The following is a 22,424-nucleotide window of genomic DNA, read 5'->3' as shown; positions in this document are numbered from 1 at the left end:
ACCCCACAATTTTGAAGCTTGTACGTGTCTTAAATAAGCCAGTGTTGGTGGTGACATGCCCCTGTGGTGTAGTTAGTTCATAGCCTAAGGTTAGCTTGATGCTTCTGGCGATTGCATTTACGCTTTAAAATCATAAAAGTGGTGGCATTTGTGAACAAATGTATAAGGATCAATTCATCAAGTGCAATAATCCAGATTCCAATGGAAAAATTGGGTTTTTGTCGAGGTAAACTCGGGCGACGCTAACTTCCTGTTGGCCAACACAAAGCATGCCATCCCTGCAGCACTCTATTACAGTGTTTCATGACAAAGCACCTCAATATACTGAACATCACAGAGAGACAGGCTATTAGATGATGTCCAACACTGAATCCGACTTTATGGATTTCTCCTAAGACTCCCCAAGTGAATGATATTTCTTTTTTGGTGCACAAGACACTCACACATCTGCAGACCTGTATTACCTCCAAATACTCTGCACAAGCTTATCCCCCCTCTCCTGAGAGAGTTCTTGAGCCAGGCAGTAAAGGAGCAGACATTGGGATGCAGCTCACCCTCGCCACTGTCTGAGTCGTAAATTTCCTTGCGTCTGTCTCCGTCTCCCTCTCTCCCTTTTTTCTTCTTTCTTTCTGTCCTTATGTGACCCCTGACTGAGTAAGTGCCTGACTGCTACTGCGAGCGGCCCACTGGTGATGGAGAGTAACACGAGACTACAGTGCGTTGTGTCCCGCCACGCTTGTCATGACTGCAAACACAATACCAAAAAAAACAAAAACAACAACAGACGCAAAACAGGTGAAAGGGGCTTGGGTTCACCACACTTACTGAATGCATAAGGACACCCGCTACAGGGATTCGTTTTTTTTGGTGCATCAGTCTGAACACAAGCCAGACACTCATGGAAGGGTCATGTTAGAGCAAATCAACAGCATGCCCCTAATAATAATGCAGTGTTCTCGATCCCAACACAGCTCCCTGAATGTTAATATTTGATCACGCAATTATCTGACTGACCAAACTTTTAATTCAGACACAAGTTCTGTTTCTCTTTTGAGGTCAGAAGAAGGCCGATGTGAATTTTACTGTAATTATGCAAGCGTAATTATAGTCTAAGATCAAAAGATATAGTCTTGTCTGTTCCAAGAGTACACACTGAACCGGGAAAGATAGTGATGGTGGTATGTGTGTATAGGTGTTTTAATATTTAGATTAATGTATTTCATCTATGTTTTCTTGAGATTACTGCCACCTTGACCAGGTCACCCTTGTAAACGAGGCTGTTGATTTCATTTTGGGTACTATCTGACATACAAAAGGATCTGAATAAAATGGATTAAGTGATTTCTAGAAGCATTTGGTTAATAGGAGAATCTGTGATTCAAATGAAGTGAAAATGAGGTGCCGTGTGGACATAGCACCGCTTGTTTTGTTCATCAAAAAGAGAACAGTACGGGCGAACAGGTCAGAAGGCAGGATGAATAAAGCAAAACAAATGTACAATATTTGTGACCAGCAGCTTTGAGATCAACTGAATAATCCGACTGCATATTGAGCTAAAAAAAAATCTCTGCTAAAATGAAAGTGACCCGTTCTCTACCCCTCGTTCTCTTTCATATCTAAATCGCCAGAGGAAAAACATTTGATCAAAGCCTCATCTTTGGCTTCCGTCTCAGGGCATAGACCTGCAGACCGTTACGCTCCACGGTGCGGCTGGAAACCGTCAGGGCCGACGAACAGATTGTATATGAAAAGTCTGCCTCTGTAGCTTGGCCACATTGATTATCGGACCACAATCACTCAATGGATAACGAGCACATAATCCTCCTCGTAATGGCTGTCAAAGATCTAAATCTACGCCAGGGAAACAGGCTGGGAGACTTTTGAAGAAGTATTTGGCGTCTTCCATCAAATATTTTAAGACCACTGGATGGATGCACCCCTGCAGATTCTCCTTCGTTCGCTACCTTCTAAAGCATGATTTTTACTTTTAGAAAGACAATTTTCAGAGTTGATTTGGACTCAGTTTATTTGGTTTTGACTACGGCTCTTTATCTAACATCCCAAAGGCTGAGACTACCGGTTTAATAGGTGTCTGTTCAGCGATAACTTTCATTCCTTACTTTATTTACTTTCTTTTTTGTACTCTCCAGGCATGGTTCCTCAGCAGACTGGGGATGATAGACTAACTTTGCATAAGTGCAGGGCTGTCTTAACTCCCAGAAGCCAGGAGACGACGAGTAAGGGGCTGTTACCACTCTGTAAAGTGATGTCAGCGGGTAGAAGAGCCCTGAGCTGCGGGGCCTCTCTTCTCCTTCATCTACCATCTCTCTTTGCTCCCCACTTCTTTAATGTCAAGTCATGCTTTCATCCGAAGTAACGTACTCTTCCTCTTCACTCATCTTTACTTCAGGCGTGGTTTTCACGGTCTGAGTCCCTTGAACCAATCTTAACCATTTTAAAGCCGCCAGAGTCTGGAAGCTGGCAAATGGGACATTTAAAAAAATGATGTACTAAGAACCAACAAGTAAATGTGAAGCTGTGGCTCAGGAGGTAAAACGGTTCGTCCACTAATCGGAAGACTGGCAGTTTGATCGTCAGTCTGTACATTAAAGTGTCCTTGGGCAAGACACTGAGCCTGAAATGTGCCATCAGTGGGAGAATGTGCGTCTGAATGGATAAAATAGATCCTGATGAGCAGGTGGCCTCTTGCATGGTGGCCTTATTGGCCATAAGGTGAACCACGAAAAGTCTTTTAGAAAATGATTTCCCCTCCGCAGTCTGGCATCTACATAATATTTAGTTCATAAAAAAGAACGAGTCATGCTAAGCTACCCAAAAAAAAGCTTTGTTGCTGAAATTCCATCCGATTATCCATGCGTCTATGTTTTATGCATAACTATTTTTTTCAGAGCATAATAAGATTTTGGGCACGGGTAGTGGCACGGTTCAACACATGATTGTGCTAAACCAATGAGGTAGCTGCTTTTTGTCAACAGATTGGAAAGACGGCGTCCTCCGCGGCTTCATTGAGCAGTACCGATGCACTCCTGTCTTGAAAAATATATATAAGCGTTCCATCACCTGCTGGATATGATTGGAAAGGGAACTTACACGTCACCTGGATTACAAGAAATACTGCCCTTTCTCCAGCGAAAATACAGTTAAAACACAGTGAGAATTAGGATATAGTGCAATTTCAACACAGTTTAAAGGAAACATATGCTTAATATTTGCATGGTGGGTTTCTAGAACATATTCACATGCTTAAATGTTAAAAAAACACATTATTTTTCTCACTGTCTGTACCTCAACCTCTGAAACGCTCCGTTTTTAAGCACCGAATCTGAAACTGACTGGGTTGTCTAGGTTAGTGGGCACTCCAGATCCCCAAATGTATGTATGAATTTTTCATAATATGTCCCTTTAAGGTCTCATTCTTCTTCATACTTAACATCATGGAAATGTCAGCTCACACAAGAAAAAAGGCAGGCTGCTATTATGACTAAAAAGTGACATTTTTATAATTGAGAAAATGTATATAAACTGTACTTTAACACTGGAAATAATCTGTATAATATCTGATTAGCAGATGATCGACAACAGAATTAGACAATTCTGCATTACAGAAGGCTGAAATGAGTCAATATATCAAAGCTTCCACTTTCCCCTGTTGGCCCCTGAAAAACTCTGGGAGGCCACTCTGACATAAAATGGATAAATATCTTATCTGAGGACACACACGTGCCCCCCTCCACTGACCTGCTACATTCAGCCCAGCGAGCATGCTGTTTCAGACAGAGATAGGTTGTAACAGTGTGATTACTACGGAGAACGCGACTGCTGCAGAGACGAAAAGGGTCAAACATTTTCTTTTTACCGTCTAATTTTTTAACAAAACAAAAGAAAGGCTAAAATATAAGATGTCCTCTGATTGGCAGATATACGTTAGTGCAGGAGTGGAGGGTTAGCACTACATGGGATTTCCTGTAAAGCTGGTGACGTGGGTGTCCATCTGACAGCCTGTCAGCAGCAGGTTGGACACCTGTCACACCTCACTTTGTGCCAATAAAGGTGATGGCCGACCCGCTGGTGGCCTAACTGCCCTTCAGGACGAGCTGACAGGGTTTGAGAGTAGCCAGCGGCAAACAAAGACTCAGCCCTCAATACATGAGTCAAGAAATACAGTATTTCTTTATTTTTCTTAAAAGGTTGAATGACTAATATGCTGAATCTTACTCTAACATCCGAGTGGGGGCATTAATATGAATTTATTCAAACTGCATCTAAGACATTTGTGTAGATTGGGTCTGTAGCAGAAAAGAGCCACCTTCCTGAATAAGACCCAGCACATCACAAATGCAAAAAAGAGAGTAAGATGGGCCACCTACAAAGAGGGAGAAACATGCAGACTGGTCTCTGAATGAAGAATTCATCACTAAAAGAATAAGGTTGCCATTAAATTGTTAATTTGCTCTGTGCATCTTTAATTCTGATGTATATGCTCTTTCATATTCATCAAGGTTCAGAGAGCAGTTAGCAACATCCATGGGACATCCCATCCAATCACAGCTCGCTGTTCAATCTGTTCTCTCCTCTGATTGGTGAGGCAGCAGGTATTTTTAGCCCCAGATATTCAATAAAAGCAGACACTTCTCCAGAGGTTTTAAATTTAGACAAACAGAAAAGCTAACACCACAGCAAAATAGCGTGACACAGCAGAAGCACCGCAATGCCAAAGGGTGCTGTCAGCCACCATCTATCCTCCAGCTTCCCCAGGCTCACAGTTAACACAAGGCCTCACCGATTGCACTTTACCCTCTTATACCGAGCAGGTGAATCATGCAGCAGGAACACGAGCTCCGGCTTCGATACACTGAGTCAAAACTTTGGAAGCAGTGTTAGTGCACTGCAGCACAGCTGCTGCAACATTAGACTGTGAAGGACCATTTGTCAAATCGCTTCCCATGAGAAGTCCCCGTTAGAGAAGCTGTTTCTGAGGGGAGGAGTTAGCGGTCTTAAGCCTTCGTCCTCTGGCCTCAGAAGAAACGTTGACTCATACATCGATTAAAGGTCAACTGAACTGCCCTCACATCCACACAAGCTCTTATGAAAGGATGGATGCTCACAACTAAAAAGAGGGCACAGGTGAGTTGTACATCTAAATGATCCATTGTTTCTAACAAAGTATCATGCATGAACCTGAAAGCAGGTTTATTTGCCTTGCGGGTGAGAGACTGAAAATGTAGAAGTGTAGGTTGTAGCTTCTGGGCGTGAAGTGAACTCTTCTCTTTTTTTTGTTTTACTCAATGCAAAGTGAGACACCGACATAGAGAGCATTATACCATAAACAACCATAATCCCTTCAAATCAGCATAACAGATTTAAGAGGGCGGGACATTGTGCTTATTTCAACATGCTGAGGGTTAAGGGCAAAAACAAACTCTGGGCTGTTAGAGTTGTGTCAGAGCGGTTTTAAGTCCGATGGTAACCATTATTACTGTACTGTAATGGAAGAGTGGTTCCCACCCTACAGAGCGGGCCCCCTGTGGATTCGTCAGATAAATCAGAGGAATCATGAGATGGTCTACAAAATTGAACATGAGAAAAAAATAATGATCTGATTTTCTGATCTAAATTGTGAAATACTGGATATTTATCTCCACAAAGGAGGTCATGTTTTCGCCTTGTTTTCATCAGTTTGTTTGTCTGTTTGTCAGCAAGATTAGGGAAAACTACCAGCCTGGTTTCCATGGAAATTGGTGGAAGCATGGACCAAGGAAGAACCCGTTTAATCATGGGGAGGATACACAAATCATCAGTATAATCATTCTGAATAATCACAAAAATGAGTTCCCGACTGGGAAATTCACACTGCATTACCATTGTGGGATAGGTCATATCTTGGCGGGGAACTTGCCTTTCCAGGTGCCATTCTAGTTGACCAACCTTAACTCAAGATCAATGTACGTTACTTTTATCTTAACTGCTGATTTTGGCGAACATATTGATCCCATGGTGAAGAATGAACTTCTCTGCTCAAATACTGTATAATTCTCCCTATGCAGGCCTTTGAAAACATTGCAAATGTAACAAGGGGAAAAACAAACATCACTATTTGGTTGAACAACAACTCAAACGTGTACAGTATGTGACCTGTGACAAGGATAAAACCCCCAAAATGTTGGGAAATGAGTGTCTTTTGCATTTCAGCCTCAAACGCAACAAAGGAAACTAAAGCAGCCTAGGAAATCCTTTTGTTCCAGAACAATACTGCTATGTGGATTTAAAGATGTCACGGAAAACAAATGTGACAGTAGGCACTTTAATTCACTCTTTCCTGTAGACATACCATCTGATAATCTTTCTAAGAGTATCCATGAATCACAAAGGAGCTGGAGCAGGCCAGGAAACAAGGCGCTTTGGAGCATTCAGGAATGTGCATGAGGTGGACACAGCAATCGTGTCCTGTACATAAGAGTTTGCATTGCGATGGGGAAATACATATTGTTTCCACTGTCAATCTACACTTCCTGTCATAGTTCCCAGGCCGAAAACACCTCAGAATGTCCAGGAAGTTCCTTACTCTACACACACATTCCTAATTTTACCTCTTGACGCAGCCTCTTGTCTGGTGACAATGGCAGGAACGAAAAAGCAGAGAAGGATGTTTTTTGGAGGGGGGTGGGAGCATATTGTACCTCGTTTCCTTGAGCGACGCAGCAGAGACCACTGAGAGCCAGCTGGGACAAGTGAACGAGAGGAGCAACATCCGTAGAAAACGTCCAAGGTCCAGAGAATTCCCGCCGGGCGACGACCACGTGTCCTGAGACGGAGGGAGAGACATTGTATTGTCCTCCTCTCCCCTCCTTCTCCTCCCCTCTCAGCTCCACCCCCCACTATTAGTGAGACGGATTAACTCCAAGAGCTGCTAGTCCTGAGACTGTGTCTGGCTCGCTGTATGCACGCATACACACACACACACACAGACAAACAAACACAAACATCGCATCAATTACGCCTTCTCTATGTGATTCACGCTGATGGATGAAGGCAGACACACACTACAAAAACATGACAAGGACAATTGGCCTGAAACTGGAAGAGTTAGTCATGGATGAGCCGCCCAGTTGCTCAATTCTCCAAACAGACTAAAGGCCTAATAAGTCAATTACACCAAGACTAAACTGCATGTGGTGCACACACACACACACACACACACACACACACACACACACACACACACACACACACACACACACACACACACACACACACACACACACACACACACACACACACACACACACACACACACACACACACACACACACACACACACACACACACACACACACACACACACACACACACTACATGCAAGTTTGTGATCGGCATGCTCCGGAGGTGACTCAGTTTCGAGCAAAGGAGCCTGGAGTCCTCCATCCGGACAGGGGTGACCTTTCTCCTTCAGCTGCCACAGGAGAGAGCAATGATTAAAGAAGTGGTATTTGGTTTGGAGCTCAAAGTGTAAAACTTGATGGAGAGGGAGCATTGGCAGCCGCAGCTGTAATGACTTGAGCCGGCGCTCCCTGAAGCTCTGGGACTGATGTTTACCTGGAAAATGACAGAAGATATGACGGCGTGGGGACCTGACAGGGTTGACATTTTAAAGTGAGACCCTACCGAGGCCGGTCCAGCGGGAGTCCAGTTACAGTGAAGGGGGTGTCACGGGGCAGAGTTGTGACATGTTATTTGGATTAATATCATGGTGCAGACAGACAGTATTATTATCAGGAAAACAGCTAATCACAAATTGGATACATTAGAAATGGCAGAATTTGAACAATCTTGCATTTCTAAAGACTGGAATAAAATGACAAAGTATCAAACAGACAAGAACTGTTTTTGAAGAAATATCTGTGAAAGGACCCGAAAAAATATTTTCTAACAATAACATGAAAACAGTGTGTGGGACTTTTTGATGAGACAGTCTGGTGTACAAGGACTATGAAGTAAAAAAATATATAAAATTAAGTTAATTTCAATAAAACCTGCCTGAGAAAATTAAATTTCTCAAAACTCAAATACTCTGGATTCTTCTTAACTTCTTTCCACTTATTGTTAAAATGATTTAAATATGGCTACAGCTATTTACATTTACAGTAGCGATTCATCTATATATTATCTTCATAGTAATTTTGATTATTTATTCAGCAAATAGCAGGGAAACGGCCGTCACTATTTCTCAAAGCACAAGGTGGAAACTTCCTCCAAGAAGACTCACTTAATAGAAATGTAAAAGAGAAAACAGCAAATGTTCATATTTGAGGGGAAATGCTAAGCACAAGACCTAAAGACCATCCACACCAAGAACACCAACTTCAAATGATAACTATAATTAGTAAATTGTTTTACAAAATCGCTCTAACTTAAGTTTGTATTATACTATTATACTAAGGACAGTGAACAGTGGCAGACAATATTGTTAAAGTCACTTTCAGAGCATCTTGATGAATGATAGAAACACTGACAGACAATAAAAATCCATCTGAATTTAAAGGTAATCACGTTCAACACCATCTAGCTCTCCTCGCCTCTGTGGTGATGAAAGATGTACAGCTGTGACTACTTTTCACCTGTTTACTCATTGTTATTGTTCATACAAGCCTTTGATAAATAAAAAAGCTAAATCAAGTGTTTTATAAATGCTGTATCTTTCGTCCTTTTATGTAAGCTAATGGTTGGCTGCAGAAGACAGGACATGTTACAGACTGTGTAAAAAACGGACATAGCCTCTCCGTCGAGGTCCGTTCTCTCAACTTGATCCAGACGTCCTCGCCTACAGGAGTCTCCATCTTGTCAGACATTGACTCCGCCTCATTTCCTCTGACCAAAAAAAGGCATGTATGTGACGTTGGGGGAGGGAGATACGTCCATCTGGCTGACGTTTACCTCAGAGGAGAATTGAGGGCCAGCGGCTAACTGTCACTAGAGAGGACACGCCCCTAATTATTCATAAACTTTAACCTCCAATAAAATAAAAACTAGCCTGGTACAAAAAATCACCCCCCTCAGTGTTGTCATGGAGATATGACCTAAACATACAGACTAGAATGTTCTTTTGTCCCAGGCCTTAAACGGGTTTAATTATGCTATGAAAACGGTCTGTTTAACATGGGGGTCAATGAGAAACTGCTCTATTGTGAAACCTAGTGGACACTCAGAGAACTGCAGTTTTTGGCACTTCCTTATTGGATCAACCAGGAAGTTTATGAGGTGGGGGCTTGGTTACTGACCGTTCTCATTCATCAATGCGGATGTTCATGGCATTATTGTAAATTTTTCGTTCTCGTTGTGTGGACAGCCCTTAGGAGTCTGCGGCCATGTGTGTCAGTAACAGCGCTGCTTTGAGCTAAATGCTAAGAGGTTGCTAATCTCACAGTGCTAACATGCAGTTTAGCAGGCACCGTGTTCACCATCTTAACGCTACTTAGCAGTGTGTTGGCATGCTATATTTAAGGACAGAGATGGATGATAATCAAATTGTCCATTCATTTCCTGACACAGTAAATCAATCGGAATTCAAAGCACTAAGCTGCATTACTTTGGACTTCACAAACATCTTCCACCTTGGAAACAATCCCAGTTCCAAAAAAAAAAGATTAATCTTTGTTGTCAATAACTGAAGCCTTCAATGAGAAACAGCCATCAATATCTTGTCACATACAAAAATAATCCTCGTCAGTGAAACTGGGACACGCAGTTGATAATTGCTGTCTTGCTCACAGCGTCATGCTGGACCGCTGAGAGCAAAAAAACAAACCCATTATTCTGAATCACTTTTCAAGTCTTCCTGTGATGTGAGCTACATTTAGAAACCTCTCGTTTCACAACTCAAACACTCCAACAAACAAGAGGATGACGTAAGAGGATTCATTGTGTTTAGTGTGTTGAGTAACTGCACTGAGCTTTAGCGTCACATTGAGCAAGTCTGAGGTGAGGGTGTAACTCCGAAACCTGCATTTTAGTAAATAACGTTTATAGGTGTGAAGAAGCTTTGACGTCTGAAGAGTGATTTTCACATAAGGAGCTTAAGCATGGATTACTTTTAAACATACAACATCCATCATCTCTCCCAGATGCCTATCACTGAAATAATGAAGCAATCAGTACTACCACTCAGCGCGCTAATTACCAGCCCAAGCCCGGGACACCCACCGGCATCATCTCGGAGTATGTGTGTGTGTGTGTCCGTTTAAAAAATGCTTTCCAGGAGAAAAACGTCTCACCAACAGACGTTTAATTACCAGAGGATGGAGAGCTTTGGTTCGCCCGTACCATCACTCATGGCTGAATTAATGAATACTGTAGGTAAACAGCAGACGAACAAGCCAGACTCAGCATGGTTTGGATGAGATCGGTGACACCACACATGCTCACACACACACACACACACACACACACACACACACACACACACACACACACACACACACACACACACACACACACACACACACACACACACACACACACACACACACACACACACACACACACACACACACACACACACACACACACACACACACACACACACACACACACACACACACACACACACACACACACACACACACACACACACACAGTCAGCAGTGTTTAATATTATGGATGAAATGGTGGTTCGATGCCGTGGTAGGGCCGAGGGGGAGCTGAGAGCTTGTGTGGGTGATTTGTTTGGTAAGCTTCACAAGAGTCTATGATTAAGTGACAAACCACAGATGATACACGCCCTTTTGTTCCAACATCAAACAGGTAAAATAATGAGGAGTGTGAACAAGATTATCGCTGTATTTCATTAGAAAAGTTCATGGAGTTTTTGGTTCCCGCCCACTGGAGGACAGATGAACACAGAAAAAAAGTGTCAAAATTAACCCTTTCACACACGCACTGCAAACCTATCTAGACATTACCCATAGCTGTGTGTGTGAAAGTCTGGATCAGTTGGATTGGACATCATCTTTGACACTTCTAAAGCATTCGAACGCATCAACCAGGACAAATTATTTTCTGAATTATCTAAAGTTGGGGTCCCTGGTTTTTAAATCAGAATCTTGGTTTATTGGTACTCTCATCAGACAATGTGAGTAAGATGGGGGAATGTAACATCTGCTCCCTGTGACCAATGGTGTCCGCCAGGGCGCAATTTTGTCTCCTTTTCTTTTTAATATGTATATGAATGATTTGTCTGTTTTTAAATGCATGTGTTACAGGCTGTAGGGTTGGTGACTGTATGCTGATGACATTGTCATCTTTAGTCCATGTAGTGCTGGTCTCCAGCAGCTCAGTGAGGGAGAAACAGAAGTTATGCTTTCAGCTCCATCTCTGATTGTTTTTTAACTTTCTATGTGGGAAAACCATGTTAAAGAAAATAATAATCATAGCATAGTAGTTTTTAAACACTTTAACAAGTGAGTGGGACTTTAAGGCACTTTTTCCGCCTGCTGTTAGGGACAGAGTTAAGAAGAAGTCCGTAGTTCAATATTTTGATCTTGTGTCTACAGTTAGAAATCGTTTGATTCAATGTGTTTTGTGTGTTTATTTAGTAATTGTAGAGTTCAAAGGGTTAAGGAGGTAACATCTGCGATTACACTGGTATGGTCCTTATAGTCTGCAAATACGTGTGCAAAGGAAACCAGAAAGACGTGAAATGAATCCAACAGCAGCAGATGCATTAACTCTCATTACAGTGTTGAGAGGGAGAGAGAAATCATTGGTTACTACAGCATGTTTGACATATCGTATACCACAGCGAGCTGCAGTGGGTTTTTTTACAGCACAAACAGCCTGCGCAGCGACCAGCGTGTTCAATTTATTTGCAGCTTCTAACAAACCCAAACCGTCAAGTCATCTCTTCTCCCCGAAGGACTCTCTCCTCTTCAAGGGGGGGGGACTAGCTCCAGCTACCCGTCGTTCACAGCAGTGACATTTTCAGTACATATGAGATAATTTGGGTGTGAACATGTATCTTGATTTTCAGTGGTTCAGGCCCAGAACCAAGTGAACATACAGCTGTGAAGTTAGCTTTAGAGCTCACTTTAAAAGAGGACATATATTTAAAGTCTTTGACATAAAGCCAGACGTCTGCCCAGTGAATGTCCACTCAGATTCTGTTGTTGCCATGTAGCTCCTTTCTGCTGCCAGTGCTGTACTCGCTCCAGCGTCAACGTCCTCCCTGCACGATAATGCCACTGTCTCCATGGTGATGTAGCTGCCACAAACCACTATCCCTTCTGCTGCCACCACTACCAGCACCACAAACACATTCACACACATACCAGGTGAAATCCCACAGTGTCATCAAGCAGTTTTTTGCTTGTTTTAAAAAAACGCCACTCTGTGTATTGAAAAATTAATTTGCAGGGCTGACGCCTCCCTCTATCTTATTTCAGTATCAAAGCTGTCTCAGATTGCTTGACAGCTTTTCAGCTCCTCCGAAGCCACGGATATTTCAGACTATAGAGCGAGACGGAGGAGAATGGGATCAAAAAAACATATGAACGGCTCTCTAATTGGGAGTGACACGTGGCAAAAGATTCCTATTTGAGGGGTTCTCCCAGAGGTGGTTAATGCAATGATTACAGTGGAATGTCATGTCCCGTGACACCTTCTGCAAGGAAGACCTCAAAGACATACTGTAGCACCATTCTGTCTTACACGCTCATAGCATGTAGTCGAATGGCAGGTGTTCCCAGGTTCGCACGTTTGATGGGCTTGGCAATAGCGGTTATCAAATTCTCCTCAATTACATATGACAAACTGAGAAAACGGGCTACGCCCTCCTACAACCACGACGGCTGCATCTGTCTGCAAAACGGCGGCTCATTTGGAAACATCTTAACATCTTATTTAATTGTTCACCGAAATGGGATTCTGAAATGATTTTACATGAGCAATAAGCTATGAAGTTTTTCAATCTGTCTTCATTTAGGATCAACAACAGTTAGTTTGATGGATATTCAAGAGTTTCAAGAAGTGGACACCTGTGATTTACATAAAGAATCCTGGACCTCAACTTTATCCAAATGAGAAGTTGTCAGCTTGGCAGTGCACCACGGCCCATAGACAACAGAGTTTTAGACAATGGGCAGCAGGGAAATGACGGCCCCCTGTGGACATGTACCCTAAGAGTTCCTAGGAACACCACCTTTCCTGTACTTTTGTTATAAAAAACAGCCTCATCTCACGAAATGGAAGGAATAACTTGCCAATTCGTCACGTCATTTTGCGTGTTATTGCAATGCTTTTTTTTGGGGCCTTTCACGCCAAGAAGTCGCACCGGACGTTCAACTGTAAACCCATCCATGTGAATATCAGAGCAACTGCTCTGGAAGTGAAGTGACGCATTATTAAAGATGGAGAAAGTCTGTTGCACTGGGGAGGTCCCGTGTGAAACCAAAAGTCAACGTTGACTTATTTACGTTGAGTACTTAACTTACTTACATAAGTTAATTTATGTAAAAAAAAGTCCTTTTTCTAAACCAAACTCACAAGTTAAATTGCCTTAATATACGTCACTTAATCCACAGGGTTAACCACGTGTTTAAAACTGCGACTGTACAGAAGCATCATAGTTTGGTGCGTAAAAGTGACATCAAGGGTTCCTGAAGCATCCATAGGTAAGTTGGGAATGAGAATGAGGCGTTAAATAACATTAAATGCCTATTGAGATCATGCTGTATGCAGAGCAGTGTGGCACTCTATTACAGTCTCTTCTATTTACATTTACCTCATGTGACCTGTCCTGGACTTGGCTCTCGTCTCGCCAAGCGCTCTACATGAGCACCATCAGCCCTGCTGCTCTTCAGCCCATCAATCAGGCTCTCCAGCAGCCATGAAATGAGCCATATGCAGCATGAGCAAGGCACAGAGAGAAAACAAGGGTTTTATATTCTCAAGAGTGCCTGATTTCCTTTCCTGGCATTCAGACTCCCTTTACTTGGACTCAAACAGCATGAAAAGGGGGAAGTGTTAGTCAGAAAAGTAAAAATCTGGCAAGGTTAAAAATACAGCGGGTGTGTGTGTTTATGTTATTTTGAAAAGGAAAAGCTTCAATTTAGGTAAGCTCGGTAAAGCAGCAATGACCAAGCATTTAAGACAAGACAGGGGAGTTGTTCCCCCCGTCACCTCAATCCTCCACAACAATTAGCTGCTGACAATGACATAGAGCGCGATAATAGGCTCTACCATGGGGAGGGGTCTTCTCAGCCTCCAGCATATGGTGCCACTTTAATCTGCAGCCTTTATCAGATGAGTCTGGACACTAGAAAAAGATTTGACTGACCGAATGCTAAAAAGCTTGGAGGCTGGATAAAAATGAAAGGACAAAGAATACAATGCGCTGTATTCAAAAAGGTGTTCACAAATAAATTTTAAAAAAGCTTTCCGGTGTTGCGAGTTCAGTGCTGAAATAACAAATAGCCAGATTGAAGAAGTTGCCAAGGAAACCAGAGACTAGAAGCTCTCTCATTTTTTTTTTGACTTGATAGAATAGCACTTTTCTGGGTGAGAGGGTAGCGCTTTGCTTCCTTGCTTGCCAGGGTCACAACCAGCCATCCATTAGAGGCTCCGAGTAATCTCCATAGGTGAGCCCAGCCTCAGACCCCATAATCATCGTGCTGACACCTGCTAGTATTGTCCCCCTCCATCTCATGACCCCCAGGCTGGGTTTGCAGGGGTACCACCCCCTTGACTTCTCCTCTCACCAGGCCTTCTCATAATCCTATTAGACCCAGTCATCTGCGCTGCTTTAAAAAAATGTCATGATTGATCCTTAAACACAAACCCTCTGTGTCCCGAGGTCGCCTACAGAGGAGTGAGCCCCCCGTGTTTCACTTTTCACCCGTGAACACCTCTCACATCGGAACATATGGGACACATTTTATCCTCCCCCAGGACGATTTTTGTTTAAAAGCTGAATTTTCTGTGCCCAGGCAGTTGCTTTAAAGGTCTCATATTGTAAAAAGTGAGGTTTCCATGTCTTCTTTGAATATAAAGCACTTTCAGGTGCTATATATTTCTGCACAGTTGTGATGTCGAAACTATGCTAAATACAGGTTGAAAGTACTGCTACAGTGGTGTTACAGTCATTCCCCGGCTGCAATGACGGTGCAGAGACGCAGAGAGCGCAGATGTGGAAGACCCAGAAATGTTAACCAATCACAGCAGACTGGGCTTTTTTAGGATGGGGTCTTAAAGAGACAGGAGCTTCAACTGAGCGTTTCAGATAGAGAGTGACAAACGAAAAAAAAAAGTGTTTTTTTAACATTAAAGCATGTAAACATGGTCCTAAAATTAAGGTATGAACCTGAAATGGACCTACTATGTTGCATACCAACACAAATAACACAAATGCTCCTAAAACAGTCTAGAGAAAGAAAATGGCGGTTGAGTAATTAGTATCTGTGAAGCTTAAAAGGTCTTTCTGTGAAAAAAAAGCTGAAAATTGTTCCATAAACTGAGGGGATAAAGACTTGAGTCCAGCCTCATGACTTCCTTATACAAAAAGAGATTTTTGTTTAAGCATTTGCACTTCAGAGCATTTAATATTTATGTATATATATATATATATATATATATATATATACATAAATACTTAAAATCAATCCACATATTTAGGTTGGTTGATTTATTACCTGATTATAAAACAGTACTGCAGAAGACTACATATGTCCTCCAGCTGTTCTGGCGTCCCTCACTGATTTAGAGGCTTGATGTGTGTGAGAAATATAACTCTTAGAACACTAAAAGAAAATCCAGAGAATTATTGTGCAGCAGCACTGAGGGATCATCCTGTAGTTTGACATAAGCAGGTGAAATATTTCAGATTATAAAACTGCTGAACAAACAATCCATAGTCAAACAAGACTATAGTCTGCAGCCATGCTAGTGGCTCTGTGAGGCTAAATGCTAAGATCAGCATGTCAACAAACTTACAATGAAGACGCCAACATGCCGATGCTTAGCAGAAGTCATGTTTACCATGTTCAACAGTTTAATTCGTTGGCATGCTAACATGCCCTAATAAGCACTGAGGCTGATGGACATTTGTAGGTATTAAGTCCTAATCTAAGTATAGGACACATTAAACATTTGACCTCCCGATGGCGCTAGGGGACAAGAATGCCTGTACCAAATCCCTTGGCAATGCATCCAATATCGGTTGACAAATTTCACTCAAAACTACAAACGTGAACCTCATGGTGGCACAATAGGAAAAGTCAGAGGCATACCAAAGTCATTTTGATAAATCATCTGGGAACCATGAATGCCTTTACAAAATTCCATTGCAATACATTTGATAGTTGTTGTGATAGTTCAGTCTGAACTCAAGTGGTGGACCTTTGGACATTTGTACTGGGGATCTAGTGCACGTGTTCCTCAGCCTGCTGTATTAGCTCTGTAAAATACACAAAAATCTCTAAAGCAACACTCAAAATCGCCTTACATAACACATTGACCGTGGCTGCTTCCTGAGGAGGAACCTATTGGGCCCTTTCGCCCCTTGGGTCCCTCTTGGCACAGAGGGTGACCATCAGTGGGTGGAGGTGCAGATTGGAGTGGCATGGCTGCAGCTGAGGAATGTGAGGAATTCCCCCTTGTAAACACCTCACGCTCTGATGGTCGCCACACTCTTATCACCCCATGCCAATCTCCCCCTTTCATCATCATAATGCTTACTTATCTGCTTTTCCTGTGCCTGGTCAGGGGAGGTGGGGTTGCTGCTACCAGTCTTTTGTTTACCTGAGGCACCACATGGTATATTGTTCACTTATACTCCCCAATGGGCAAACAGAGCCTGCTCTGATACTACAGTATACAATACAAACGCTTTCCAACATATTGAAAGAGAGTTTTTATTTCTTGAAGCATGACCAGCTTGGGCTCCGACTGGTCCTATGGGAAGGCTCTGATGGGATCATAAGTGGTGGTGGTGGTGGGGGGGGGAGGGGGGGTTTATTTTTCTTCCCGGTTGAACAGAGAGGCTTTCGCTTGCTTTCCAGCGAGGCACCTCCCCCTGCGGTTCCTGTATACGAGCCCCCCTCCCAAGCTTAAATGAAAGTCATTTCGAAAGCAGCTGAGGGCCTTCGTTAATACTGTGTGGCATTTAGAAAACACAGGAAAAGAAACGGCAAAGGCACGGGCCCGGCTTTTTCCTCCCTTTGCTTAGGTTATCCTGTTTGATCCTGTTTCGTCAGGCCGGACGAAGGTGCGAAGTCCATCCTGAGCACAAAATGTGCAGCATGAGGGGCCCGTGGGGGCTGCATTCCACCTCACGGTGTACCACTCTCTACCAGTCATGAGGGATGCTTACTTACAAGCATGAAACCCGCTCACACCGTCATGGCCACACTCCCCAACAGTTCCCCCGTCAGCTCAGACTTTCTGTTGCAAGAGTCAGAAACAAGATTTTCCCTTTTCCTGTAACTTCCCTTGATACGTTTGTTTAAGGGAGGGCTGCTGCTTTGGATGGGAAAGCTGATCATTTCCGTGTGTTTTTCAGTGTTGATGTAGACTTTTCCTGCCAGTGGCGATAAGAGAGCAGCTGTGGAGATTGTTCAGCCTCTAACCCTCAAAAACTTCATCCTAATGTTGACAGAATGTGAAAGATTGACGCACACTTTGGCCTCCATCATGCAGGGCAACATCAGAAAGAATTGGAAGGATTTGTCAGTGACAGCCTATAGGCAAATCATCTTAATGTCACTCATCTGGTCTTGACTTTAAGGGCTTTCACGATGGGTTTTTTTAAGGTCAAGGGTCAAATTATTGAGGGTCGTGTTCTATACAGACTGTGAAGCCCATTAGGACATAGCTCAGATTTGGGTAATTTTCTATAAATCAATTGCTAAGTCTATAAAATGCACGGAAATATAGAAAAATACACATTGCATATTCTTAGAGTCGATGTCGTTGATGTCTTTAAATTACTGCCTGAAAGTATTAGATTTAAAATGATACAGGTTTTCCTCTGGTGCCACATTTCACGTAAAATTCTTTGATAACTCCTGGATGGATTACCATGAAATCTTGCAAATACATTCACGTTCGCCAGAGGATGAACTCTCACACATTTGGTGATCCCTTAACTCTACCTCAAGTAACATCATCAGGAATAATAACATCATCAGCAGCCTCAGCTGTACTAATTAGCGAATCATAGCAAATGCAAAAAAAAAGATAGTGAACGTGGTAATCATTATATGCTAACCATAAGTTTGGCTGCTGAGCCAGTGTACAGCAGCCTCAAAGAGCTGTAGACTTTAATCCTTATTGTTTGACAAATGATTGTGACAACTAGCATCTAGTGTCCCCACTCGTAGGCCATCCGCTGGTATTGGCCCTATCCAGACTCACCTGGCCTGATGCAGTCATTTTCCTGGGCATTTAAGAATCCAAGAACAAATTTTCACATATTTCCACGGGCGTTCACGCAGAAACAAAATTAGGGAGCTTTTATTCTATGTTTTGGAGTTGTTGAAGCGCGTCAATTTCTTGTAAAGCACTGAAGTACGGTCCTGGATGTGTTGACAGCATTGATATTAATTTGGACGACCAGCAGCGCCCAGCGTTTGCAGCGAAGAACTGTTGTGAAGCCAAAGCTTAAGTAAATGATTAAAACCTTATTCTTTTATAGAAGCAGGAAGTTGGACTTTAGTTTTACACCATTAATGCTATTTTAAACATAACACAATCCTTTATATTTGTAGTTCAAATAAAAAATTTAAACTTTAACCAAAAACTGTCCAACTCCAACACAATCACTATACCCGATCAACTAATCGACTACTTGTTTCTGCCCTAGGTTTGGGACTATACTGTTAATGAGACTTAAGATAAACCTCAAACGATGTCAATCCACCTCAATTCAGTGAAAAGTTGCTGAAAAAACAAAAGGATTTGGATTCAAGCATTTCATGATGAACTTTAATCTACGACCTGATGTCTCTCCACATATATCACCGGGTCCCCGAGCATCGAGTACAAGGAATAAATGTCCTCATTACTGTTAAGTGCTTTGCTCATATGTTCCCTAATACCCATTCATGGTACCACAGCATGTCAGGGCGCTTCGAGGAAGCTGTCAGCTACAGATGTCAATACCCCCGCTGACCCCTCTCCCTGCCCCCACCACTGCACACACATGGCACTGGAGGATTGTCCCCCAGAACAAAGGAACGGGGGGGGTTTCTGTGGAGAACAGGCAACCAAACATTCCTAGCACAATGGAGAGAGTGGCTGGCAGGTTCAATTAGTCCGCACTTTACTCTATATGATCCCGCCGTGCTTGAGAACAAAGCTGAAGCTCCACACTTGAATGGGGTATTTGGTGACGCCAGTTTGTTCATGGTGGTCTTACATTTTTAAGAGAGTTTCTCCTATTATCTGCTTTGTTGCTGCCATGTTGCCTGAAAAAATAAATCACTTGAGGGGCACTTAAGGCAAAGATCCTCAAGCTGCAAGATTGATGACTCTCCAAAAACTTTAAACTTCTTGGGTTGTTTTTTTTGGAAGTAAACAACCCTATACTGAAAATAAACTGGGACCGCAGCCAGCACTCCAAGGAATCTTTCCAAGAACTAAGTGGCAGCCAAAGTCTAATGAAACACTTCAGAGCACATTTTCTTAATTGACCATGATACTTCTTTTTTGGGGGTTGCCAAGAGAGACACTGGCAGCGTTGTATCCCACACTAAACATGAATCCAACATACACATTCATTTCTTTCCAGTGAAATTAGAATTTTCAATGAAGGCTCTAGAGTAATAACCAGCAGCAGCTCAACTTCTACATCATGCAAAGCATTAGATGATGTTCTGGACCAACAGGACGCCATATACTGTGGATCGGTGAGTTGGATGCAGCACTGGCAGTGATTTGATGCTCTGTCACTGCTGCTCATAACTGCCTGGAGACCTTCATCCAGAATTTCAACAAATCGGAGACTCAGCTTCATCAATGCGCAGGTGTACTGAACGATCAATGAATCCCACTACAGGTGCACAGTAGAGGCTGAGCTGTCTGGTGCGGAGTAGAGAAATAAACTGATGGACTTACCTATTAAACACAAGGTGCGCCGTAACGTCGGGTACTTGGCGTATCCGAGGGAAATGAAAGCCCCAAAGCCGCCGTGTCACACTTCACACCGTGCAGGCGCACATGTTGCCAGTGTCACACAATCATGAGCTGCAGAAAGAAGCCAAGTGAAGCCCTGCTGCAGGAGCGGACCGTGTCAGCGTGTCCAGCCGCTGGATGAGAAGCGTATAGGGCGCCACCCTTCGCTGGACCTCTCCGGGACTCTGCGCCCACCTCCCTCCCCCCTGCTCAGCCTTGACGCCGTGAATAGCGGGACATGAAGCACAACTCTCTCCGCCTTAAGGCAGCGTGATCCCCGTCCGATCACCGCTGATGGAGACTGTGGCCCGTGGTCGCTCGTTAATGCGTGGTGCGCAATTAAAGAGGCGCGCAGGACGCCGGTTCCACCCACTAACGGAGGTTTTTTTTCGTGGTGAGTGTATACGGACAGGGAATTTTAATGAGGACTGCTGCAGAGTTGCCTCCCCGTTCAGAGTCGTGCTCCCTCCCTGTGCTCAACCCCAACTGTCCCGACAAGAGAAACCCCAAAGTTACCTTACAGGCGAGCAAGGGGGCGGGGTGACGGAATAAAGACTCAATGGAACTCAACTGTTGGCTTCCTGCCAGTCAACAAAGTGGGGGATTAGCCCGTGGGACACCTGTTGACTGAAAACAGTTCAGATACACTGACTCAGTGGACAAACAGACCAAAGCCAACACCTGTGACTGATACTCTGCCATGTCATCTCTACTGAGCCTCCACACGGTTTGTCTCTGGTGCACTGCTGCAGACACTGTTCAAGCTGCAGGATCTTTGACAGACAGCTGCACATCACACATTTATGTGAAATGGGTGATTAATTAGTAATCCTTTAAGCCATCGACAGTAGAGCCAGCTCTTACAGATTCTCTTTTTATTCACCCAAAAGAAGCAATTTCCAGACATGATTTGGCTCCGGAATCTATAACAAAACAAATCAATAATAATAAAACAATCTCCTGGAATAAAGATGGCTGAGGAAAGTGAGGAGTGGATCATTTAAAAGCATATTCACCCCTGCTCCACAGATCCTCTGAGTCATATTTTAAAGGGTAGGAGAAAGAGGGAGGATTGCTCTACTTGGAATTTACTCATCCCATTAGCATTATAGTTAAAGATGATAATAAATCATAATGAAGATAATATTTCCTGCAGGCTACACTGGGCTTCTTCTTTACCCAGATACATTTAATCTTTTTCTTTTTTATAATAAATCGGACGATTAAATCATGGCTTTTCTAACCCTTTTAGTTTGAGTTGTACTAAAAAAGACTCACCATTTCATAAGACTTTCGATCAGTGATACAGCTCAGTGGTTCTCAACCTGAGGCGAGGGCCCACTGAAGGGGTCACGTGACAAACCATTTTTAGATGTAAATATCTGAAAACCACTGGAACATGCGGTTGCTTCATTCTAATGGACCATAACATATAGGTTGTGAACCAGTGTTCTAATCTAATAACTGACAGTACTATCAAGTGAATTATGCATGTGTTTTTTTTTTAACCTCTACAAATGACCTTAAGCCACTCTTTACTTTGTTGGAGGCCCAGGGCTCCTGGACCCAGCAGCCTGAGTCATGTTCCTCTGTCAGTACGGCTCTTTCTCCTCTAATCCCAGACCTCTCAAACAGAGAGGCCGTCAGCTGGTCCATCTATTATGAGGTTAAACCACTTATCCATCCATATGGAAGGCAACAGGGGCATCTAACCTCAGCTGGCACCCTGCTATGAAACCGCACATCGCTCGAACCAAAGGCCTGAATTGACAAAGAGTAAACAAAATCTGGTGTTTACTGAAAAGGGAGATCAACAAGGATTAATTTGATTCACTTTTTACGAGGAAAGAGCTGCTGGAAACGGGCAGGAAGAGTAGTTTATTGTTAATATATAAAATTAAATACAATTATTTATTATACCTGGTAATAATAGCTTTGCAATAAATTAAAACAGCACATTAGAAACTCAAGTTCTCAATCTGTTGCTGAGAAATCACTCAACACAGGCCTGAGTCACACAGTGAAGATGTACTGCCCTCCACAGGCCGGAGAACATCGTTGCACCCAATTACAAAACATGACTAGACATTTTCTTCAGTCCGTCATCGAGTCATCCATCACAGCTACAGTCTCACAGTGCACTTCACAAACTGCGATGCACTTGATTTAAGATGCCCGGGAGTCAAAACAGATGCTACATTCATTTTATTTTTAACATAAGAGATACAAAAAAAATCTTATTTACA

At 42.9% G+C, this 22,424-nt stretch overlaps 1 protein-coding gene across 1 annotated transcript in view; it reads right to left on the bottom strand.

Moving 5' to 3' along the window:
* tmem108 (transmembrane protein 108) overlaps positions 1-20,637 on the bottom strand; it is a 46,621-nt gene extending 25,984 nt beyond the window's left edge. Inside the window, exon 1 of the mRNA XM_083936059.1 lies at positions 20,122-20,637. The gene's annotated coding sequence lies outside the window, so the exon portion shown is untranslated. The remainder of the gene's footprint in view (positions 1-20,121) is intronic.
* Positions 20,638-22,424: the final 1,787 nt, after the last annotated feature.

Source organism: Echiichthys vipera (genome assembly GCF_963691815.1).
Source record: "Echiichthys vipera genome assembly, chromosome: 21".
NCBI lineage: Eukaryota > Metazoa > Chordata > Actinopteri > Perciformes > Trachinidae > Echiichthys > Echiichthys vipera.
Note: the sequence above shows the minus strand (reverse complement) of the source record. Positions and strands in the feature narration are given on the sequence as shown.